General features: G+C 38.5%; 1 long non-coding RNA gene and 1 pseudogene across 1 annotated transcript; one reads left to right on the top strand and one right to left on the bottom strand.

Annotated features, from left to right (window-relative positions):
• The first annotated feature begins 229 nt into the window (after window positions 1-229).
• On the top strand, window positions 230-5134 carry LOC125164613 (uncharacterized). Its single transcript, XR_007151830.1, has 3 exons — window positions 230-348; window positions 2310-2314; window positions 5124-5134. It is a non-coding gene; the product is annotated as an uncharacterized LOC125164613 (long non-coding RNA).
• A 9087-nt stretch (window positions 5135-14221) lies between these two features.
• On the bottom strand, window positions 14222-15452 carry LOC125164846 (keratin, type I cytoskeletal 19-like; annotated as a pseudogene).
• Window positions 15453-15888: the final 436 nt, after the last annotated feature.

The following is a 15888-nucleotide window of genomic DNA, read 5'->3' as shown; positions in this document are numbered from 1 at the left end:
GCTGGCAGAATGGCTCCCACAAAGAAGCCTGGTGAGAAGAAGAGCCATTCTGCCACCAGAGAATACACCATCAATGTTCACAAGTGCATCCATGGAGTGGGTTTCAAGAAGCATGCCCCTCAGGCACTTAAAGAGATATGAAAATTTGCCATGAAGGAGATGGGAACTCCAGCTGTAGGCAATGACACCACACTCAACAAAGCTGTGTGGGCCAAAGGAATAAGGAATGTTCCTTACCTTTTCCATGTGCAGTTGTCCAGAAAATTTAACGAGGATGAAGATTCACCAAATAAGCTCTATACGTTGGTTGCCTATGTACCCGTCACCACTTTCAAAAATCCACAGACAGTTCATGGGGATGAGAACTAACCACTGATTGTCAAACAAAGGTATAAAACTGGAAAAAAAAAAAAAGAAAAAGGTGCTGAAACTACTAGACATCCACATTAAAAAAAAATGAGTCCCCTTACACCCTTCACAAAATATTAATTCAAAATGGATCACAGACCTAATGTGACATCTAAAACTATAAAAATCCTAGAAGACAACATAGGAGAAAACCTACATGCCCTTGGGTGGAGGCAATGACTTTTTAGATACAACACCAAAGACATAATCCATGAAAGAAATAATTGATAAGCTGGACTTTATTAAAATTAAAAACTTGAACTCTGCAAAAGGCAATGCCAAGGGAATGAGAAGACAAGCCACAGAGTGAGAGGGAACATATTTGGTTAGGGACTATTATCTAAAATATACAAAGAATCCTTAAAATTCAACAATAAAAAAACAACCCAATTAAAAAACGGGCCAAAGATCTTACCGGACACCTCACCAAAAAAGATATACAGATGGCAAATAAACAGATGAAAAGATGCTTCGTATCATTTGTCATCAGGAAAATGCAAATTAAAACAATAATGAGGTATCATTACCTGCCTATTAGAATGGCCAGAATCCAGAACACTGACAATGCCAAATGTTGGCAAGGAGGTGAAATAATAGGAACTCACTGCTGGTGAAAACTCAAGGTGGTACAGCCACTTAGCAAGACAATCTGGTAATTTCTTATGAAATTAAATTCTTATGAAACTAAATGCGCTTTTATCATAAGATTCATCAATAGTGCTTCCTGGTATTTACCCAAGGGAATTGAAAACTACATCCAGACAAAAAAAAATGCATGTGGATGTTTATATAGTAGCTTTATTCATAACTGCCCAAACTTGGAAGCAACCAAGTCGTTTCCTTCAGTAGATGAATGGGTAAATAAACTGTGGTAAACCCAAACAATGGAATATTACTCAGTGCTAAAAATAAATGAGTGATCCTACCATGGAAAGATATAGAGGACCCTTATACACATATTACTAAATGAAGAAGCCAATCTAAAAAGCTGATATATATACTATACAATTTGAATAAATAACATTCTGGAAAAGGCAAAACTATGAAACAACAAAAAGATCAGTGTTACCAGGGTTGAGGAAAAGGGATGAATAGGTAGAATACAGAGAATTTTTAGGGTATCATACTCTGATATCATTATGATGGAAATGTGTCATTACACATTTGTCTAAACCCCTTGTATGTACAATACCAAGAGTGAACCTTAATTTCAACTATGGACTTTGGGTGATTATGATGTGTCAATGTAGGTTCATCAGTTGTAACAAATGTACCACTCTGGTGAGAGATATTGATAAAGTGTGAGGGTATGCCTGGGGGGCAAAGGTATGTGGGAAACCTCTGTACCTTCCCTTCAATTTTTCTGTGAATCTAACACTGCTGTAAAAAATAGTCTTAATTAAAAATATTAAATAGGGGCGCCTGGGTGGCGCAGTCGGTTAAGCGTCCGACTTCAGCCAGGTCACGATCTCGCGGTCCGGGAGTTCAAGCCCCGCGTCGGGCTCTGGGCTGATGGCTCAGAGCCTGGAGCCTGTTTCCGATTCTGTGTCTGCCTCTCTCTCTGCCCCTCCCCCGTTCATGCTCTGTCTCTCTCTGTCCCAAAAATAAATAAACATTGAAAAAAAAATTTTTTTTAAATAAAAAAAAATTAAATAAAGACTAAAGGAAGTTGAATATAATTAGGATGGTGATTAAGAATACTGGACTGACTCTGTTCACATTATAGCTTACCACTCACTAGCTTTGCAAGTTAGAGAAGTGTTTAACAAAGTCTGTTTCCTCACTTTCAAAATGGGAATAATAGTGGTACCTACTTCAGAGGGTTGTTGTGATTAGTAAGGCAACACATGGAAAGCACTGTAAATAATGCCTGGAACATAATAAATGTTCAATGAGTGTAGCTGTGGTTATTACTATTTAGAATATTAGGGTCATCACAGTAATTGTTAGATTCCTTAAATTATTAGTATTTAGAATTTCTGCCAACTCCTGAATCACTACAAATCCAATAATTAGAAAAAATCTTACTAGAGATGCCCAATACATTTGTCAGTGATATTGAATGTTACTATCTCACTAAGAATGTGCTAATGAAAATTCAGCAAAACAAGTCTTTTAACAACTTTTACAAATGTGCTGCAAACACCCAGGGGAAAAAAAATCTAACCACATTTTGTACTTGATTTAATGTGTCTATTTTAAAATATGTAGGCACCATCTTAGAGGCAGGACCTCCCATTTAAAATACTAGGAGAGGTGCCGGGTTTGACGGGGAGATTCAAAAGCCCATGTGTTAAATGTGTTTCCATACATTTCGCAGAGAGGTGACCCCAAGTCCCAGCATGTGTGTATAACTGTCTCAGATACCTGAAAGTAAACAAAGTGGATAACTAGTCCTGCCTATTGAACCAACATAAAAGTTCCGATCAAAAAGATCTTCTCATCAGATGTTCACATATTCCAAAGTTTACCACATCCCATAACGTGTTGACATGTTTACCATGATTTGCTAAGAGGCAGGGGAGACTTTTTTCCACTTAACAGGAGGCTTCTACAATCAGGCTCCTAAAGGGTTTTAGCAGTTCAAGCAGGTGAGTGACAAACGTGATTACAATCAACAAGAAATGGAGGCTAAAACTGCATCTTCTTATATCCACCCCTCCCATATGAAATATCTCATATTAAATTGCCAAAATGATGAACTTTAGAAAATACTCACAGCCCAGAGACACTCACATTTTCAAGCTGTTATTAACAACTAGTCAGACACCTAATATTCCCTGGCTTTGTGTGGCTTGAAGACAGAAGAACCTGAGCGCTTTCCTTTTCAACATCATGTGATATTGTCATCCTATAGTAGTTGGGACAGGAAAGGAGAATTTATGACTAGAAAGATAACATATCTGATATTGTAGAAAAGGAAAGGGACCATGCAGTTAAGAGAACACGGCTTTGCCATTTAAAAAATTAAAACAATGGTCTTTCATATGAGAATAGGACTTTCCATGGGTTTTTCACACATACTACCGCTTACAATCTTCCCAGTGATCTTAAGGAAGGTTAATCTAAGATTAACCTCTAAAAAAAAATCTCTAAAGCCAACACTCCTGATGATCCTAAGAACAAAGAATCTGAAATCTCAAGGAACAATATTTATGATCAAGTAATCGTCATCACGCCTGGCAATTGCATCATCTTTGTTAAAGTGTTTTTATATACCTTCTATTCAAGAAGCATGAAGCTCTCAAGCAACATGTCAGCCTTGCTAAAACGTAACCTTTGCTTCTCTATAAATGATTTTCACTTAACTCTCACATGTGCTTTAATGGGAAATTTAATCTTCCCAATTCAAGGGGGCTCAGTCACCCCCAGATATGCCTCGATCTCTTTGGATTTAAAAATCTATTATTTCATGATTTTCTTGTTTCCCCTCCCCACCATGGATAATCTAAGTTCTATGAGGCTTACATTATGTCTCCAGTATCAGGCCAGGAATATCTATGAAGTGTGCCAGGCTCAGTCTTCACTTGCCCAATGGTGAGTGTTTTGCTCACTCTGTTTTGATGCCTGTCCTGTCTTTGACAAACCTGTCCTGTCATAGCCTCCGGTCATTAGTAGATAAACCATCTGCCCCTTTTGGGATTACGAACCTACATTCCGCTCTCGTCTCTCTCACTAGCGTGTCACGGGGCTCTGAGAGGCTGTCTTTGAACCTGTTGATCAGATATCTTTTCCAGCATTGCCAATCTACCACTCAGGCATGATGCTGGATTTGGGGCTTCTCTAAACTTTGCAGACTGGAGGCTGAGCCCCATGGAACTCCACCATGATCCAATCTGCTCTGAGGTCCCCACATACCTAATCAGACTTTTGCTTTCCCTTTGAGGTTTAGACTCCCCAAAATGTAAGTAAGTAGGGCCCTTTCTGGCACCACTAAAGCTTACCACTGGGGCCATCTTAGATTTCCATCTTCCACCAGCTGATTACACTTTCATCTCTTTTAAATGACAAAAAAAAAAACAAAAAAAAAACAAAAAACAGAAAAACAAAAAATCTGATCCTACATCATCCTGTGATTTTGCAAACTCTATGCAACAGTGTTTGGCACACAGTAATCATCAATTGCAAGTAGCTATTAAGCCTGGGAAGTTATACAAAAAATGTTTACACACCTTAGAGTTTTGGCTGAATGAGTAATTTTAGTTGAAATTACTTGATTACAAGTATTACAAGTATGGTAGGCTGAATAATGGCCCACCAAAATGTCCAGGGTATAATCTCCAGAATTTATGACTATTAATGTATTTGTGAAAAGCAATTTTACATATGTGATTTACTTAAGGATCTTGAGATAAGAGATTATCCTGGATTATTCAAGTAAATATAAAAAAGGCAAGGAAATGGATTCTCCCCTCAGAGCCTCTACAAGGAATCAGCCCTACTGACACCTTGACTTTACCACCAGAAGACTAATGTAGTGCTTCTGATCTCTGGGACTGTAATATAACAAATATGTATTGTTTTAGAACACTAAATTTATGATAATTTGTTGTAGCAGCAATAAGAAAGTTAATAAAGAAGCTATGAAACAAAGATGATGGCATTACCACCTTGAAAAATAATTTGGTAATTTATTACAAGGTAAACATACATTTACTATATAATCCAACAAGTCTACTCCTGGGTACTTGCTCAAGAAATATAAAAACATGCAGTCTTATACACAAGTATTCACAGCATCTTTAACAATAGCCAAAAAACTAATAACAGCCCATCGATAAGTAAATATATAAACAAAATTATGATATATTCATATAAAAGACTACAACATAGCAATAAAAAGAAATGAACCATTGATATTCACAACAACATGGATGAATCTCTAAAGCATTATGCTGAATGAAGCCTAGAACAAAAGGGTTCGGTGTTAGGGGCACCGAACCAACCTCAGTCTGTTAAGCATCCGACTCTTGATTTCGACTCAGGTTTTAATCTCACAGTTTGTGGGATCTAGCCCAAGTTGGACTCTGGGCTGACAGTGCAGAGCCTGCTTAGGATTCTCTCTCTCTCCCTCCCCCCCAACCCCCACCTGCTCACACACATACACACACACACACACACACACACACAAGCTTTCTTCTTTCTCTCAAAATAAATCAATAAACTTTGAAAAAAAAAGGTGAAGTTGGGGTGCCTGGGTGGCTCAGTAGGTTAAGCATCTGACTTTGGCTCAGGTCATGATCTCACGGTTCATGGGTTCGAGCCCCACATCCGGCTCTCTGCTGTCAGTGAAGAGCCCGCTTTGGAAACTGCCCCCACTACCTCTCTGCCCCTTCCCCACTGGTTCTATCTCAAAATAAGTAAACAAACTTTAAAAAAAAGTAAAATCAATCTATAATGATAGAAGTCAAATCAGTGGTTGGCTAGGGATGCGACGCTTTGGCTATAAAGGAGCATAAAGTAGGGTGAAGGAAATGTTTAACATTTGGATTGTGGTGGTGGATTTATGGGTGTGTAAATGTAACAAAACGTTTTAAATTGTCCCAGAAAACCAATGTGTATATTCAAGACTTTAAAAAATGTGAGCTTAGAGTCTTAAATCCATGTGGATTTTTAATTTTCCATACAATTTCCAAAAAAATAGCCCTGGGAAATTGCAGGAATAAATATATCTCTGATAAATTGTAAGTCATCTAAGTCTTTAGATGCCATTCAAAATACAAAAAAAACATGAAAGGGTTACTGCTTTAAAGAATATCCCTTTTTCGAAGAGACATTGTTACTTTGAGGAAGCCTTATATTTTAGGTTGAACCATGTGGAATTATTCTATATGTAGGTTAGAAAACTTGAAAATCAGCAATTTCATGATTCCACCTAATGAAAAGCCAATTTTTCAACCAGCTTCACTTCATAGCCAAGTATTTAAAAATAACTGGGTAACATATTCACTCTTTTCTTCCAAAGTAAAAAATTACATCCTTGAGTGAATATCCTTTCAATGTACATGTTAAAAATTACAATAGAATGATTGTTATTGTTTTATTCTCTGTCGATTGAATTTCAAATACAGTATATATTTTTAAAAGTACTTTTTCATACAAAATGCTGTCGGTTTAAAACACCCTGCATATATTTACATTCGAAATCAGAGTCACTTTCATCATATGTTACCACAGTAGAGTGTTTCTTCTGTAATACATTAAAAAAAAATGAGCAAAAGCAGGGTATTCTTAAGCAAACAGACTTTGACAAGCTGCTCTGCAAAGCTTAAGTGCATGTGTTTGATTACTTCAGGTATCTATAATTATCTAAAAGGCAAGCTAGAGAGAAGCAATTTCAATCCAATTCAGGTCACACCTTCAAGTCTTCACTTTAGTTACTGGTTAAAATAAGGGTCTTGCTATGTTTGGAAACTACTGTTCTACAAGTGAGATGGGGTGATGGGGATAAGACGTGAACCTATTATAAAAATAGAATTACAACGTCAGATCATATACCTGTCCACCTAGGGTGAGGAGAGTTCTGGGGGAAACCTTTAACCCTTATGTCTTTTCTTCTTGATTTCTCTATCAATTGGGTTAAAAATAATGAAACTTATATGGACTATTTTGCTGTTTTTTGGAAGAACATATACTGGAAGCATAGTCCTAGGAATCTTTTTCCTTTGCATAGAAGGGGTTTAAATAAGCTTGGAATCAGGGCAGGGAGGGGGGGGAAGAAGTTTTGTAGAAGAACAAAACAGAATGATTTATCTTATTAAGATGGGAGATCTGGGGCCTGGAGGAGAGTCCTATTCAATCTGCTTTTCATTACAGAGTGAAACCTAAATTGCTTAAAATCAAACAGAGATGTTACTGCCACTGGAACATGCACTATCCCCCTGGATATTTAGGAAGTATCCAGAACATATCCTCTTCCATTCCTAAACTCAGAAAAAAAATATGAAAATGTCATTAATACTTTGATCTTAATTTTTTTTTCTGAGAAGGTTTTCTATCTTTGGGAACCCTAGATAGTATTTCATAGAATTTTCAACATTTTTCCAACAAGGCAATTAATTCCTTTCTCTCACATATCAAAGCACTCCTAATCTTCTTGTTCCCACTATTTAATTGTTCTTTTTCCAGTAAGCCCAAACTTCCAAATCCACTAAAAATCCAAATTAACAAAAGATAAGATACAGTTCTTCAGTGTGTTTTTATATTTTTGCTGGTATAGCCAAATCCACATATAATCCAATGAATGAAAATAACTATGTTTGGGGACGAGGAGACATATTTCAAATACTTCTTTTTTGAAATGAAAATAAAACGCTCTTGAATTGTTTGTTTCTCCTTAAACAGTCATACTTTTAACCTTCTGTTTGCCAGATGGTACAACTGACTATCCACTTAATGTGAACGTGGTACCTGGCTGGATAGGTTAGTTTGAGTCATATCAGGAAGAAAAATAGGAATGTCATTTCTCTGTTTTCAAAAAAAGTATGTTCTTTATTTTCTCCTCATTTGTCTGACTCTGAGACAGTGAATACTGATTATAAAAGACACATTGGTGCACCCAACTTCAGTCCATTTCATCCATCTGGGTAGAGAAAGTATGACAGGCGTGCGTGGGTGTGGATGTGTGTTGTGAGAATGTATAAGCAGGAATACAGGCTTGAGAGAGCGAGAAAGTGAGAGCGAGAAAATGGACTGTGAAAATTTAAGTCTACCCCAAATCCTGATTAACAAGTCTGCTATTTAATCTTCATTTACCTTAACTCATTTTGTAGTCAGGGCACACGGGCGTCATTTTTCTCAAGGAAGCTTTCTCTGATTAGAAATACAGAACCAACAGAACTGTGGACTATTATTTTAAATGCTTCCCTGGTTCCTATCTTTGGATGCCTGTCAGTAAATACAGATACAAATGGAAAGGTCCTAATTGTAATAACTAGAACAGAGTGTAGAAGTCAAATGGTCACACTGGTCATAGGGACAAATAAGCCCAGAGCTACACACTTCCTAAACAGTGCTTCGCCTGCAGACTCTAATACTTGCCTTGAACAAAACCTACTTGGCTTAACTTTGCCTTTCAAATTCCTTTCCCTCCTAAACCCCCACTGTTAGCCCTCTTTTGGCTTTGCCCCCTTGACTTATCTTTCCTCTTCCACTTATTTGCTCTAACTGGTCACCTTCTAATATTCTTTTCTTCTTGAATTCCTATTATAATTTATGTCAGCTACTATAACTCCTCTTATTTCTTGTTTTTATAAACTGGGGTTTCTTTTTCTCTACAAATGTACATTTCTTAAAAAGCTTATTATTAATGGATAATTTAATTATTTTCATAAAGTATATTATATTGAAAGACCCTCTGTGGGATAGGCTTTTTCTCACTTAGGGAAAGCGCATGGAGATAATAAACTTATGAAGATATACAAAGAGAAAAATGGCCAGCAACCCTGGACAGTAATCATAGTAACTGTTACTGTATTTAAGTATTTGTAGGTAAATTTTACAAAATCCTTCACATTCATATTATCTCATTTAATTCTCATAGCTAATCATTATTATAGCTCCATTTTATGAAGAAACAACCAGGATTTAGAAAAGTTAAGCCCCTTGCTCAAGGTCACACAGGTGGCAAGTGTAAGAACAGGGCCTGAGCCCAGGCCATCTCTCTGCAAATCCCAGATTCTTGTCAACATAAAACGCTGGGCAGAGCAGAACAAGTTTTAAAAGTAAAGGTATACCATATACATAAGCTAAATTAAGGGGATTCCTATGAAATAGATACTTCTATTTAATGCCTTTACTTTGGAAAGCTTGCATAAGTTATGTTTCATTATTCTCAGCTTCCCCTTAGTTTAGATGTCAGCTAATTCAAAGGTCAGATTTGGCCTGGTGCCTGCTTTTGGAGGTAAAGTTTTATTGGAACAAGTAGCCTCACCTATCTTTTTATGTATTGTCTAGAGATGTCTTAGTGCTACCACAGGGGGGTTGAGTACTTGCATTAAAAAAAAAAAGAGCAAAATCAGGGTATTCTTAAGCAAACAGACTTTAACAAACTGCTCTGCAAAGCTTAAGTGCATGTGATCCGGAAAGCCTAAAATGTTTTTTATCTGGACCTTTTCAAAAAATGTTTGTTGACCCCGCTTTACATCATTTTTACATCATTCTTTACTATTGTTCATCCTTAAAAATCTAGTAGACAAATGAGAATAGACTGTAGCTAGCAACGTATAATTTTCTTAGAAGTAGACTCCATCTATGGATGGCTATCAAATTAACCATTTATATTGTCTTTGAATATTACAAAGTGCCAGTCACGCTGTGTAGACTGATTCTACACCAGGGTACTCTTAATTAGGTATTGCAAATCAACAGTACTGAAACAGTCATGGTTGTGGTCCAGTAATTTTAAACACGTACACTCAAATCATAAATAAATTTCTGAGTTTTCAGGTTGTTTCAGCAGAGATTTTGCTAATATTGGCTAATCTCCCCCCAGATGAGAATTCATTGATTTGGTTAAGAAAGAAAAATGTTGAGAAATGTTTCTGTTTTACAAAGATTAAATCTGTTAGATGTTCACTGCCTTGTCTCAATAGTAACTAAACAATATGATGTGACAGATGTGTGAGAAACTCATGTACTAATTATATGTCTCCATTTTTAACTTCTCAACTCATGAAACTATTGGCTCTTAGCAGCTGCCTTTTTCTTTCCTGCCTCTGATGGATACCAAAGGATAGGTAGTAAGAATGCATATATAGATACTAATATGCAGCTTAAAAGCTAGAAATGAATCCACAATCATCATTTCCCCCTTAAATAACAACTTAAATGCATACTACAAGAGTTTATCAAAATCTTTTTGGAAATTCTTCTTTCATCAAGAACTCTCTCCCCAGAAAATGAGTTTCAGAAATCCACTTTCTGTTGAATCAATTAAAAATTCCTTTAGTTTTTGTCTTTGCTTTTAAGAGAGTTAACCAGTTTTCATATACAAAATAGAATTGTTAAATATTTTGAAGGTTTTGGCTCTATTTTCTCTCAAACTATGCCATTCTATATTAGAGTTTATATCTTTTTAGTCTACATTCACATGGCAACCTTGCCATTCTTCCTGGTTGTTTTAGATGTCTTACCCTTTAGTGCTTTCTTTTTTATTATATTCTTGAATATAGTGGTCAGAACTATGAATAACAGGTACATCTACACCATGATTTTCTGTAAGAAGAGGATACTATGTTTTTTTTTTCTCTCTTCCCTTCCTGGTGATTGTCAGAATTTTATCAGTCTTTAACAAACTCCCCACTGTTCTCAGAGAAGAGTCTACAATGAACCCTGCGTTGTAATGGATAACTCCAAGCCCATCACCTTGAAAGTATACTTTGGACTATTTTCTTCCTAAATGCACTTGCTCATTATTTTATCTTTGTCCTTTCTGAGCTCCATCTATCAATATTCTGTCCACTAATGTAGCTTCATGAGGTCTTCCAGCAGTTTATCCCCATCAGTTTGTCATTTCATTAACCAGAAGAGCTTAGAAATTTCATTGTGTATACTTCCTTTTCCACATCATTTATAAAGATGTTAATAAGACCAGCCTCTGACTAATCCCTAATACTAAATGGTTAAATAGATCACTAAAATAAAACAATTTGTGGAAAAAAATTAAACTCTACATTTGTTATAACAATACAAAAGATTTGCTTGAAGACATTAATTAAATCAACTGGTGTAGAAGTAAAACAATAAATAAGGAGACCCTTAATTATTTACAGTGAGACCCAAAGGTAGTAGGTAGCAGGTACTTTGTTCTTTAACCAAACACAAAGAAGGGGAAATCTCCACAGTGTGAACTGGAGATTCTTCCTGGAGATTAACTTGCTCATAAACCACCACCAGTACACCAGATGTAAACACTATTCTCCCTTAACACTAAGGGCCAATTGTGAACACCAAATCTTTATTTAATAGTCATAAGCATGATGGAGAATAAACTAAAACATTTCAACAAGGTTGTATTTAATGCAGGAAAACAACAAAAGAAAAACATACAAAGAAAAAAACTTGAATATAGAGAATCTGAACCATAAATAATGATTTTCTTTTTCTGGAGCTTAAGTTGTTCATCTTATCCAGATTGCCTGGCTTCCAAGAGGTTCTCTTCACCACCTACCACTCAATAACCCAAACTTTCAAATTCAGTTCCCTCCCTAGAGATAGCCCTCTTTCCCTGTCAATAGCACCATTTAAGAGGAAATGTACTTTGTGACCTACAAAGCCATGACTTTATTCTTGTGAAGTAAGTCACAGTAGGATAGTCATCATCTTGAAATCAAAAGACAAGCCCAACTTTTGTACCAGAGGTACACACTTACAAGGCTAAAGGAGGAGCAGTTTTCTTATAAGAATCAATTGAATTGATGTTACTTTTAGTCAATATCAACACACAATTGTTAGTCAAGTAATATACATTCTTAAAGTCAGTGAAATATATAGGAAGTCTTGACTAGGTCATTAGAGAGAAATATAAACAGATATAAAGATGCAGATGTATCTGACTGGAATTTTGAAGGACTTAAAGCATGTTAACTTTAATTTATGAAAAAGCAAACAATTGTTTAGTCATATCAGCTCAACAGTCAAGGTACTGATTGATGGGATGAATGGAGTGAATGGTTTCAGATATTTTCTGAATGACACTGGAAGCAGCTGCTTATAGAGCCCTGTGCCACATCTCCTCAGTCCATCTGGGGTTTTAGCTGTAGCTGTGATAGATAGATCTGGAGCAATCTGCAAGTGTCCCCACCCTCCTCAAGTCCCTGCTGTATCACTCCACCTTTCTTCATTCTGCTTGCCTGGAGGCAGCCCAGAAGTTAATTCTCCCAAGGGTGACCCTCATCAATTGAGCAGGAAATTTCACTAGACAAATGGCCTGGCCTGGAGGGACAATTCGAAGTGCATTCTATATGGTTCCTCAGAGGACCTCCGGTAGAACTGAGCTCCAGGTACACACGGCAGAAACCAACTCAATAAGACAAACTTCATAGGCTTTTCTTTCCTGCCTCACTCTCCTAACCTCTAACCACAACTCCCTCTCCAACCCCAGCCAAATAAACTAGCAGCAGCCGAAGCACTTCTCTTAGCCTCAGCTTTCAGGGAACCCAAATTAGCACAGTATCTGTATATCAGACTTATCAAGATACTTGTCATTGAACAGTCCATTTTAATACCCGAAAAAAGGGCAATTTGTCATATTATCAGCCAGTAAAGTTAACCACAGGGAACATGAATGTCATTAACAACTAAAATAAAAATAACTTTTGTCCATTGAGAATGATATTGTGACCGGGTGCCTGGGTGGCTCAGTCGGTTAAGCATCGGACTCTTGATTCCTGCTCAGGTCATGATCTCACAATTTGTGAGTTCAATCCCCACATTGGGCTCTGCATTGACAGTGTGGATTCTCTCTCTCCTCTTTCTGCCCCTCTTTCTCTCACTCTCTCTCTCTCTCTGTCTCTCAAGATAAATAAACTTGAAAAATAAAGAAAAAAAAGAATGATTTTGTGAGGGGGCACCTTGGTGGTTCAGCCAGTTAAGCATTCAACTCTTGATTTCAGTTCAGGTCATGATCCCACAGATTTGGGATATACAGCCGTGCATCTGGCTCTGTGCTGACAGCACAGAGCCTGCTTGGGATTCCCTCTCTCTCTCTCTCTCTCTCTCTCTCTCTCTCTCTCACACACACACACACACACACACACACACACACAAATAATAAAAAATAAATTTTAAAAATAATGATTTTGTCAGGAAGTAAAATCATAGAAGAATGACAAAAGGTATGTCACAATCCTACCAAAGTTGTGGAAATGTATGTCTGATTTGGAAAAAAAAATGCAAATCTAACTGTAGATATGAGATTTGTGGAAAAGGAACTACATTCATTAGGAAGTTACATAACATACAATCACTAATATTTGTAAGTATATACAAAAAGGGAAAGTCTGTGAGGAAATTTCAAACCACTTCTGTGACTTAAAGGTCAGACAATGTTGGGTTAGGAATAATAGAGAAAACCCTTCTTTTCATAACCATAATTTATTCCAATTAAGGGAAAAACAAAGAGGAATCAAACAGACAGAAATCAAAATATCTCCATTATTACTTACACTGGCTAACAGGCTGGGAGCTTTCCTCATACTCATTCAATCACAGGGAACAACTTATCACCATAAGCACCTTGAGGGGAAAGGCTCTACCACCACAAAATTTAAGGCAGGAGGAGTCAAACCGCAAGTGCATTTTCTCTGTACAGCTAGATCCCAAGAAAAATGGGAGTCAAGAGGAATAAACCACGCTTGCCTAGTTTCCCCTTCCAAACTCAACTTCCAAATAAATTCCTTTTTCTTCTCTAATGGAGGAGTAAGGGCATGGGCAGAGGCCATGAATAGCTCATGAATTAAATACAGGTATATCCCTTTTACTGTGCTTTGCTTTATTGCACCTCACAGAAACTAAATACCTGTGGCAACCCAGCACTGAATAAGTCTACTGGTGCCATTTTCCCAACAGCATTTGCTCACTTTATGTCTCTGTGTCACAGTTCGGTAATTTTCATAATATTTCAAACTTTTTTTTCCAAATTATTATTATATTTATTATTGTGATCTGTGATCAGTGATTATGACTCACTGAAAGCTCAGATAATGTTTGCCACTTTTTTAGCAATAAAGTTGGTGTGGGTTTTTTGAGCCAAAAAGCTTTACTGGCAGGTCAAGGGAACATCCAGATATAGGGTTCCTCCTCTCCCATGTCCCTACCCAGGGGAGCCCCTCTGCAGAAGAACAGGAAGCCCACCAGGCTGCCAGACTTCGAGAGCCTTGGGGGTGGGCAGGTTGTCAGAGTGGGTGTCCTGGCCTTCCAGGTGGCGATCTATTGCTCCAGCCCCGACTTGATGTCCATAAACTGCTGGTACTCCTGGTTCTGCCACTCAGTGTCTGCCTCCACATCACTCAGCTAGGCTTCAATACTGCTGATCATAGCCTGGGTCTGGGCCAGCCATGCTCCAAAGCAGGCCTCTGTTTCTGCCAGTGTGTCTTCCAGGGCAGCTTTCATGCTTAGCTGAGCCTGCAGCTCAATCTCCAGAGCCTAGAGGGTGAGCCACAGCTCAGTGACCTCTGCCTTGCCTAGCTGTAACTGCTCTGTATGGCCAGCCACCTCCCAATTCAGCTCCTGGGTCTGGCTGGTGAACTAGGCTTCAGAACCCTTCTGGCTGTTCTCGGCCATGAGCTCATATTGGCTTCTCATGTCACTCAGGGTCTTGGCAAGGTCCATGACCAGAGCGGAATCCACCTCCACACTAACCTGGCCAGTTACCTGGCCCCTAAGGGCACTGATTTCCTCGTCATGGTTCTCTTTCAAGTAGGCCAGCTTCTCCTTCAGGACTTCAGTCTGCATCTCCAGAAGCTGGCCAGAGTCAGCTCAGCATGCACCCTGCTCAGGCCATTCATGTCGGCCTCAGCTCTCATGGACTGGTCTGCTCTGTCTCTAAGTTGGTTGGGAAGTCATCCACAGCCAGAAAGGCACTGTCAGTCTGCAAGACAATCTTAAGAGTTCTCAATGGTAGTACCAAGAATCTTGTCCTGCAGGTCCTTGATGGTCTTGAGGTAGTAGCTGCAGTGGCTGGCGGCCTAAGCACCTGCTTCTGGTACCAGTGGTGGATCTTCACCTCCAGATTGCCATTGGTCTTCTCCAGGGCGCACACCATGTGCAGGCAGGAGGCCAGGTGGCTGTTGAGCTTGTGTCTGGTGATCTCGTTGCCCACCAGCAGCCCGCAGGACCCAGCCAGCCTCCAACAAAGCTGTCGCCGTAGCCCCAAAGGATAAGCACATCAAGCTGGTGAAGAACACAGACACACGCCAAGGCCGTCTGAGCCCCTGGGGCAGCTGGGCATGCAGAAGGCACCTCCTGCCCCAAGCGTAGGGAGCCACTGTGCAGGCCCCCAAGGTCGAGGTGGTGGACAAGTGGCAATAACTGAAGGAAGTCATGGAGAAGGAGGAGGAGGAGGGTGACACTGGTCGGAGGAGAAGTGGTTGGTGGGAGGAGTCAGCAATAAAGTATTTTTTAATTAAGACAGGTATGTTGGGGTTTTTTAGACATATGCTATTGTATACTTAGTAGGCGATAGTATAGTGTAAACATAACTTTTATATGCACTGGAAAACCAAAAGAATCGTTTGACTCACTTTATTGTGATATTTGCTTTTAGTTATAGTGGTCTAGAACCAAACCCACAATAGCTCTGAGGTATGCCTATACCTTCCATGTAGAAGGAGACTTTAGGAGTGGGGTCAAAGCAAAACTACACACCCCCAATAGACTGGGAAGAAGTTTCTCTGGATCTGTCACTCTCTGAAATATCACACAATCTCCTACAAACCTCACCACTGTCTACAATTAGTTTCTATGAAAAAAAGAAAGTAC

The sequence above is a fragment of the Prionailurus viverrinus genome, chromosome B1 (genome assembly GCF_022837055.1).
Source record: "Prionailurus viverrinus isolate Anna chromosome B1, UM_Priviv_1.0, whole genome shotgun sequence".
NCBI lineage: Eukaryota > Metazoa > Chordata > Mammalia > Carnivora > Felidae > Prionailurus > Prionailurus viverrinus.
Note: the sequence above shows the minus strand (reverse complement) of the source record. Positions and strands in the feature narration are given on the sequence as shown.